Here is a 10,445-nt window from a genome sequence, read left to right as displayed (position 1 = left end):
GCCTACAGAAATAGTGGAGTACTGAGGATGGACATAACAGGACTTAGCGTTGACAAATATCTCTAAAAATTGACGGCAAACATAAAGCAACACCATTCTTAACTCTTACCTGCTGTTCTGGTACAATGTTATCTAGGTAATATGTAAAATATAGGGTACATAAAAGAGGAGATATCATAAAATTAATCAACAGAGCTAGCAGGGAATCCTATAGTAGGAATAGCAATTTGTTTCATTTCAAGAAATCGGAACAAACTATAACCTTATATTGGGAAATGGTTTACCCTTCTTTCGTCATAGAACACTGAATTAAAATCTTTATTCACTAAAAACACTTTTGCAAAAATTTTAAATTTGAGATAATCTAGTTTTATGCAGAAATATTAACAACATTATCCAACATTTCTTAGAAATATGCAAACTATATACTATTTGTTTGAACAGATCTAATGACCTAAATGAAAATTCTGTACACATGAAATATATGGCAAATGGACATGTGATCTAACGCACTGCATGTATAACAGCATATTTAACCATTTATTGTGAACATGACATTTAAAAATAAAATATTTATATTTTTTTCTTGGAATTAGTGAAGCCAAACACAAAATTATTACTCAGCTTAATAAGGAATTAGATGGTGCCGGAAACCTGCGCTCACTCATAGCCATTCTCTCCGGTGAGGAGTGAACTCTCTTCCAATATGTCTAAATCGGAAGCTTCAGATACAGAGATATAGCCCCCTGAAATTAAGAATCCTTCTTTGTAGGTGGGGATGCTAATAGCCCCTGACATAGCAGATGCAATTTCTGAGACAGTAAACACCATGCTGCAAAACTGCTGACAGAGGTTTCTTAGCATTCCGGGAACAAGAACTGGATCAGCACCTGGGTCTTCTAATCTAGGAGATGAGTACGCTACTGTACATACCAAGATATGAGAGCTAATAAAAGCCAATAGAAAGCTCTTTGCGTGAATAGATGGCTTGAGAACCATTCATGTCAAAACAACTTATGCATTATAGGCCTACTATAGAATATCCAATCGCGTTTCTTTAAAAAATAAATAAAAAATAAAATAAAGTGAATATAAACTTCCCAACGCCTTAAACGTACAAGAAAAGACAGAATATCAAATTGAATAGGGGGCAGAGGATCTGACAGACTGATAAAAAGGGCAATTCTGCACTCCTTTAAGCAGAGAAACATACCACTTTACATACAAGAGGCCAGATTTTTTTACATTTTTTTATTATTATTATTATTATTATTATTAGAATTGTAAAAACAATCAATACGTAAAATCTTCGATCATTCATGATAACATATGCATTAAATAAAGAAAGGGAGAAAAGAAGGGGAAGAAGACAAAAGAGAAAAAAGGAAAAGGAAAAGAAAGTAGGAGGAAGAGAAGAAAAATTAGCGAAAGTAGCATGGGACTAACGTTATAATTCTTCAAACTCTATATAGATAATTATCACTTGACCAGGATAACCATCCATTCGGAAAGGTTAGTTTCTTTTTTTTTTTTCATTCCAACCCCAGCACCCATTCATATTATAAGTATATGTTCTCTAAGTTTACCACCTCCAAAACCTGCGGAGTAATATCAGACTTCCATTGTGATAGTATAAGACATTGAGCGGCATCTTATATATGGCCACAAATCCATCTAAAGTTATACAGTGGAGTAAAATAGTTAATTGTTTGCGAGTTCATATTTAAGAGTGTTCGCTCTGCTTTATTCTTTACCTATACATCAGATACTCGATTGATTAACTTAATAACATCTACCCAAAATTGTTTTATCCTCTCGCAGCCCTACCACATATGAAATAAGTCCCCAATCTGCCCACAGTTCCATCATCAGAAAACCGTGTTTCCTTTGCCTAACTTGGCTAATTTTTGTGGATAGTAGTGAAAGCGCATTTGGATTTTCTTTACGATCTGTAGTGATTAGTGCATATAGTATTTAGACAAGTATATTTAATTGCATGCCCCCATTGACTCAATGACATTTCTTTCTGTGGGACTCTTTCCTACAGATTAATGCTTTTTAGTATCAACTCTGTAGAGGTCACTAAGAAGCAGAAAGCATTCATCAAGGCTGCACAAATTTTTATCTGCAAAAGTATAAATTCCAGCTGCAATGCAATACTATACCTAAAGTGTTCCTCCCAGTCAATCTCCCAGTCCAGGTAACCAGCAGAAGCAGAATATTCTCTAGATATCGATCCCAGCTATGATCAAAGCATCCTCAAGACCCTGACGGGGAAATTCAGATCTACAAAATTTTTACTTTTAGTCCTGCTCCAGATTTGTGATCCTGCTATGTCTTTTAGACTTTGCGATCAGAGATTTTAGTATACAAATGCTGTTCATTCATCATCCTTGCTGAATTTCATAGCTGTCCCTCTAGTACAGGGATAGGCAACATTTTTTTGTATGGTGTGCCAATAAAAAGAAAATTCAATGATGAAAGTCATGAGTCATATACGATACATGACATAAAACGATTATTCAGTTAATTAATTTTACATTTAGGTGTAACACTTGTACCTGACTTTCTTTGCAAAGATCATCTATCTGTGGTGCATACGAGGCTACTGAACACCAACTGGGGGGGGTGCACATAGGAGAGACCGTGGCTACTGAACACCAGCTGGGGGGGTGCACATAGGAGAGACCATGGCTACTGAACTCCTGCTTTGGAATGTTGCAGACAGAAGAGAGAGACTACTAAACACCATCTTGGGGGGGGGGGATCGCATAGGGGAGACCGTGGCTACAGAACACCAGCTGGGGGTGTGCACAGAGAGAGAGCTGTCAACTTTTGCTACCTTATTCTCTTACAAAGCAGTTACTGAACTCTGTCCTTGCGGCGGTGATCACCAGGAGAAAGAGCAGTGCTGCACAATGAAGCACTGCTCTCTCTCCTAGTGATCAGAATTGCCAAGCGCATATTAAAGCGCCCCTCTCTCTCCCTGTGGACAGTCCTGCCAAGCACACAATGGCACTGGATATTAGGAGAGGATAGTGTGCCAGCAAATCATGCCCCACAAGCCAACTGAGGGACCGGTGCCACAGGAGGCTGACCTCTGCTCTAGTATGCAGAATTTGAGGGTACTTTGATATATACCTATATTGTATTTAGGCCTTGAGATCAGAGGTTTATGTGGTGTGGAAAAGTAAAGTTCCCTGATCTAGCACACAGTTACAGGGGGTATGGCGATTTTGCTATAATATTTTTATCATCGAATATTATTGTCGTTAATGAGAACACCTTTTTCATCTCCATTTATATTCCCTGCTGTGATACTATTTCCTCGAATGTTAAAGAGGACATCACTTCCTGGGAAACCTCATGAAGCAATAGAAGACCAAAATATAAAACCTTTCTGAAAGGAAGACACCAGGCAGCCATACAAAAGTACTCATGGGTAAACAGCTATTATCATTGAATTTTTACCTTCTTTCCTAGTAAATATTTTTTACTGTAATAGGGACTATTACAACTATCCCTGTTCCTATGTTTGTCTGTTCTTTTGGGTGAAGAGGATATATCTCCTGACGTATATATGTGGCTGTACTGGATCTGGTCAGCAACTTTGTAACTTATTCCCTCTCTACGTTTTTTTTTGTATGTATTTTTAAGTGATTTAATAAAAAAAAATTTTTTTTATACATTTTTCAACTGATGTGTTGTGTGATATTCATTTTATTTTTGTGTATATTTAGTGATTTGACTTTTGAGTGAAGTCCGATTTTAAGTGTAACCCATGTAATTAGGCCCCAATGACTATGTTTATAATTTAGGGGGCAAAAGAGTTGTTTTTTTTGGTATTGGAATACTGGACTCTTACTTGACTACTCCTGCTATTATGCCAGATCATTTCATCCACTTAAGTCTGAATCTTGTACACACCTTGACAGGCCCTTTAAAAAAAGGGAGATTCCTTAATCTGGTCAATCAAACTCTAGATTTTGACTGCTCTGTGAGACTTCCTGCTTCTAAGATGGGAGAGACCACTATGGGGGGGAAACTGTGAGTGTGCAAATGTGTACAAGGAAGATATCTGCTTTTATCTTATTTTATGCTGGCTTTTTTTATTAGCAGCAATGTAAGATGGATTCATGCGTATTATGAAGCGGAGGGAGGATGAAAGAAGCAGCAACAGCGGTAAATCCTGTCACAACTTTCTTCTCAGTGACTGTTGCTGGTTCTGTGTGTATGCAGTGGGAGACTCAGACTCAGTGGCGGATCATCATTAGGGCAGTTCGGGCGGCCGCCCGGGGCCCAAGGCTCAAGGGGGGCCCATGGCCGCCAGAACCGCACATGACCGCATGGGCCCCCTCATGCTCGGTGGCGTCGCTAGCACCGGAGGGGGCCAGATGCTAGCGACAGCCACATTCATTTGTATCTGAGTCCTCAGGACTCAGATACAAGTGAATATTATAGGCTGCAGGCCACGTTAGGCCTGCAGCCTATAAGGCGCTGGGAAGACTCCCTGCGCAGACCGGTGTGATGAGGTACTGCATCACGCCGGTCTACGCATGTGTCTAGTCTGGAGGATTCACATTTGTCCAGCTGGAGCGGCAGCTACGGGGCAAGGTAAGAAAAATATATATATTTTTTTTAGGTGGGGGTAGCGCTGTGTATATATTCAAGGAGGGGGGGTGCTCCATTACACTATATACAAGGGGGAGTGCTGGGTGGCCCTATGTAAAAGGGGGAGTGTAGCGCTGTGTGGGCCTATATACAAGGGGGAGGGGAGCGCTGTGTGACACTATATACAAGGGGAGCGTTGTGTGGCCCTATATGCCACGGGGGAGCGCTGTGTGCACTATATACAAAGGGGCAGCGCTGTGTGCACTATATACAAAGGGGGAGCGCTGTGTGCACTATATACAAAGGGGGAGCGCTGTGTGCACTATATACAAAGGGGGAGCGGTGTGCACTATATACAAGGGGGAGTGCTATGTGGCCCTATATACAAGGGGGAAGCGCTGTGTAGCCCTATATACAAGGGGGGAAGTGCTGTGTGACCCTATATACAAGGGGGAGGGGAGCGCTGTGTGGCACTATATACAAGGGGGGAGCGCTATGTGGCCCTATATACTAGGGGGAGCGCTAAGTGGCCATATATGCAAGGGGAGCGCTGTGTGGCCCTATATACAAAGGGGGGAGCAGTGTGTGACACTATATACAAGGGGGAGCATTGTGTGACAGTATGTACAAAGTGGGAGGGCTGTGTAGCACTATATACAAGGGGGGCTGTGTGGCGCTATCCACAGCGGTATGTGTGTGGTGCTCATTACAGGGGGGCTCGGTGGCGCTATTTACAAGAGGGGGAGGGCCGTGTGGCGCTCTCTACAGGGGGGCTGTATGGTGCTATCTATAGGGGCTGTGTGTAACGCTCTCCATGTGGGGGGGGAGTGGTATATACAGGGGGCTGTGTGTGGCACTATGAACAGGGGGCTGTGTGTATGTGGCGCTTTACAGTGTATGGCATTATTATATTCAGGCGCGCAGTGTTTGATGCTATTATATTTAGGGGCACAGTATGTGGCACCATGATAATTGTATTTTCGTTTATAGCTGTGGAAATGTTGGAAAAGTGAGGAGCCGAAGACATCTGAGTGGCAAATTCTGCAGAAATGGGTCATGGCCGGGAGAAGTCGTCATAAGACCTGGACCGGATGGAGAAAGAGGAAAAAAACTACTAGAATCTGAGACGTCGTCACCTGTGAGTCACTAGATTTATAGAGAATCTGTCACCTCTCCTGACATGTTTATTATAGGAAATCCTTGTATTTCACAAAAAGTCTTTCTGCAGTCCAGGACTGACTTGTCAGGAGGATGTGTCCCTGCACAGTGTGATACTGTCAGTATGTAGGGCCCTGTGACAAGGGGAATCATAACACCCATTTGTTAATGCTTGCCCAAAAAGGTAGTGTTAACAATAGTTAGACCAGCAGGGCGGCGGTGCGGAAGGGGGGCCCAAGTTTGGGTAACAGCCCAGGGCCTATGGTCTACTTAATACGCCACTGCTCAGACTAACCCTTTACAATCAGTTGTGTACTCCTCCAGCAGATTAACCCTTTACATGCAGCGGTTTCCGCCTCCTCTAGCAGATTAACCCTTTAGAAGCTGCTGTCGAGTCACAAGGTGATATATTTATTTAATTTACCCCCATCTGCAGCTCATCCAGACCAACTATTCTCCCTGGCAAAAGGGCACATTATAAGGGTTTCAGAAGCAGCCCTTAATTCAATACAAGGGTTGCACATTAAATCCAATGTCCTGCTTCCCCCAGTTTGCAGCACAGCAGTAACTTCACATATATGGTCAGTCTCCATTATAGTCTATGGGAAATACAGAAACCCCAAAGTAAGCATACTTTTTGAATCTCCCATCAAATATTTTTAGCCTACTGAGAAACCCTTTTAGTAGGGAATGCAGAGAAGGCACCAAAGGGTTGCATGCGGTCAGGGCCGCCATCAGGGGGGTATTAGGGGTACTGGTGTGAGGGGCCCGGCCAAACCTAATTGAAAGGGGGGCCCGGCAACTGCCGCAACATTCTTTTGGTAGGAAAAAACGGGCCCCTGCAATGGGGCCCGTTTTTTTCACCAAAATAATGTCGTGAGCTGCTGCGGGCCCCCTCCCCTCCCCTCGTCATGGGGGGCCGTCAAACCGTCCGCCCGCGCGCGACCGATCGCGCGCACAAGGAAACTCCCGCGCGTGCGCACTCGCGAGCGCGCACCCACGAACGCCCGCACTTGAGACCGCCCGCGTTTGCACCCGCGAAAGCCCGCGCGCGCACCCGCGAAAGCCCGGAAGCGCGCATCCTTAAAGAATTTTGAGGCAGATTTTGACCTGCCCACACTATCTTGCCGCGTTTTTGAGCCGCGTTTTTTGCCCGCGGCGATTGAGGACAGCAGACAAAAAACGCAGTGAAAAATGCATTTTCTGCCTCCCATTGATTTTGATGGGAGGTCAGAGGCGGAACCGCGGCAAGAAAGGACGTGCTGCTTTTTCTTTTTTCCGCGACTGGCTCCCATTGATTTCAGATTAAATCAATGGGAGGCGGTTTTGGAAGTTTTTTGGTGCTGATTCTGACGCAGTGTCCGAGTCAATATCAAGGCCCAAAAACTCTGTGAACTGTGCCTTATTGTTAGGGCTTATTCAGACGAACGTGTAATACATCCGAGCCTCGCACGGACCTATGTTAGTCTATGGGGCCGTGCAGACTGTCAGTCATTTTCATGCACCTCGCACGGACCTATGTTACTCTATGGGGCCGTGCAGACTGTCAGTGATTTTCATGCAGCGTGTGTCTGCTGCATAAAACTCACGACATGTCCGATATTTGTGCATTGTTCGCGCATCACGCACCCATTGAAGTCAATGGGTGCGTGAAAATCACGCCCAGCACTTCCGCAGCAGAGGGGCAGCGATTCCACAGAATAAATTGACATGCTGCGGCTTAAAAAGCCAAAAGCCACACTGCAGGTCAAATTTTTTTTGCAGCGTGTGAATGAGATTTGTTTAAACCTCATCCACTCTGCTGCGACTTTAATACGCTGCAGATTTTCCACAATAAAATGTGTTGCATAAAATCCGCAGTGTTCATGATAAGTGTGTTCCTACCCTAAGGCCGGATTCACACAAGCTTGTGCTTTTTGCGCGCGCAAAAAAAGTGGAATTTTGCGCATGCAAAAGATCCATAACAGCTCCGTGTGTCAGCAGCGTATGATGCGTGGCTGCGTGATTTTCGCGCAGCCGCCATCATTATGACACTCTGTTTGTATGTTTGTAGCACGTGGTGCTTTTCTGTTTTCATTCATACTTTATACTGCTGCGGAAGTGCTGGGCGGGATTTTCACGCACCCATTGACTTCAATGGGTGCGTGATGCACGAACAATGCACAAATATCAGACATGTCGTGAGTTTTACGCAGCGGACACACGGACACACGCTGCGTGAAAATCACTGACAGTCTGAACGGCCCCATAGAGTAACATAGGTCCGTGCGAGGCGCGTGAAAATCACGCGCGTTGCACGGACGTATTACACGTTCGTCTGAATAAGCCCTAACAATAAGGCCCAGTTCACAGAGTTTTTGGGCCTTGATATTGACTCGGACACTGCGTCAGAATCAGCACCAAAAAACTTCCAAAACCGCCTCCCATTGATTTAATCTGAAATCAATGGGAGCCAGTCGCGGAAAAAAGAAAAAGCAGCACGTCCTTTCTTGCCGCGGTTCTGCCTCTGACCTCCCATCGAAATCAATGGGAGGCAGAAAATGCATTTTTCGCTGCATTTTTTTGTCTGCTGTCCTCAATCGCCGCGGGCAAAAAACGCGGCAAGATAGTGTGGGCAGGTCAAAATCTGCCTCAAAATTCGGTACGCGGTTCCAGGCGGTCGCGGGTGCGCGGGCGGGCGGTCACGGGTACGTGCGGTCGCTGGTGCGCGCTGGTGGACACATGCGCGGGCGGTCGTGGGTGCGCGCTTGCGGACGCGCGGGAGTTTGCGGATGCGCGCGATCGGTCACGCGGGCGGTGTTTGACTGCCCCCATGACGAGAGGGGGGGGCCCCACAGCTCACGACATTCCTTTGGTGAAAAAAACGAGCCCCATTGCAGGGGCCTGTTTTTTTTCTACCAAAGGCAAGTCGCGGCAGTTGCCGGGCCCCTCACATCAGTACCCCTAATACCCCCCTGATGGCGGCCCTGGGGAGCATGATATAGTGCTGGACGGAGTACCGTTAACAGGCGGTGCCACGGTAGGGGGGCCCAGAAAATGTAGCTGTATGGGGCCCTGAAATTCCTGATGGCGGCCCTGCATGCGGCTCCCGAGACAGCATTTGCCCCACACTAGGCTATGGACATGTTCCTCTATAAAATATGAATATTATAATTCGATTTATTCAGCAACTATGGGACATGCAACTGCGTCATGATCTCATCTCACTTTTATTGAACTTCTTAACAAAGGATAACACCCCACTTGACGCCCATAATTAGTGGCCCACATTGTTACATATTTCTTGTTTTATTAGTAAGAGGAAGGAGGATTCACTTCTTGATATGGCCTTCAGCCAGATTTGCTATTGAACAAATGAAGAAATATTTTATGATTGATTTCTTAGATATGGAGAGACTGAAAGAAAAAACAGCAACAATTTTTTTTTAGTAAATTAAAATGCTTTTTTGTTACCCAGTACAAATGTAAAAATAGTCTACAAATAGTTGTACTCTTCAAATGTAGTTCATGGTATAATGTGGACGCTTTGCAAGGGACCTTAGAGTCTTGAAAATACACTCATAAACAATGTTCTCACTCGATACCCCTCTTCCTCTACAAATCTTTCATCCCTCTATTGCAAATTCTGTTATGTTCTGTTTTTTACGGTACCATGTGATGTATTTGTGATATATTATGTTTTTGCATAAGAATAGATAAATGCTATATGTTTCTTTTGTTGATGGTTTTCCTGTCTTTTGCCTATAACGATATCAACATCTCAACTAAAGCATTATCTACTTTTCTTGGACAAATATTTGAGACTTATACCAATGCTCACTTTAGTGTTTTGCTCTGGGAATTTTTGAATCATGTTTAAATATTGCAGCACTTATTGTTTAGTTGTATGCAGCATTAGTGAGGACAATTGTTCTTTCTATAACATTTTGTTATATGGAAATATACAGTAATTGTGCACAATTGTTTATTTTCTTTGGAGAATCCCAATAAAATGTACAGTAGTGTACACAACATTCCAGTTTGTTTTTTTGCATCTGTGACATGGGCACAGCATAGTGCGCCAGTTAAAATATGTATAATTTTGCTGTTTGGTACACACAGTATTCTAGATTTTTTTCATCTTTGGCATGGGCACAACATACTATTTAAAAACTTTTGACATCATTGCATCCAAAAAGGCTCTACAAAATGTCCATTAAAGATTAGAGTAGGGTGGTAACATAATAGATGATGATTAAGTGATGCACATGACCTAGGGGGCCTGGTGAGAAAGAGAAGACATATTCATAAGTGAAGGTGCTAAGAAAATGACAGCAAATTATCAAGCATACCTCTGGTTTAAGTTGATATCACCAGCATCTACTGGCTCTAAAGTGCCAAGATCAATAAAACAGTGAGTACTAAAACACAAGGCCTAGGAACAATAAGCTTCAGGAGCTCAGAGGTTCAGGAACATGGAACTCAGAGATGTCAGAGCCTTAGGAATAGAGATGAGCGAACTTATCAAAAGTTCGGTTCGGCTAGTTCGCCGAATTTCACAAAAAAGTTCGGTTCGGACCGAACTAGTTCTGACCGAACCTGTCACTTACGTGCGCCGAGCATGCTACTGTCCGGGGTGCTGATAGAGTTAATGGGCTGCACTAACTCTTTCAGCAACCTTCACAGTACATGCTCGG

The sequence above is a fragment of the Rhinoderma darwinii genome, chromosome 4, assembly GCF_050947455.1.
Source record: "Rhinoderma darwinii isolate aRhiDar2 chromosome 4, aRhiDar2.hap1, whole genome shotgun sequence".
NCBI classification, from domain to species: Eukaryota; Metazoa; Chordata; class Amphibia; order Anura; family Rhinodermatidae; genus Rhinoderma; species Rhinoderma darwinii.
The sequence above is the reverse complement of the archived record's forward strand: the minus strand, read 5'-3'. Positions refer to the sequence as shown.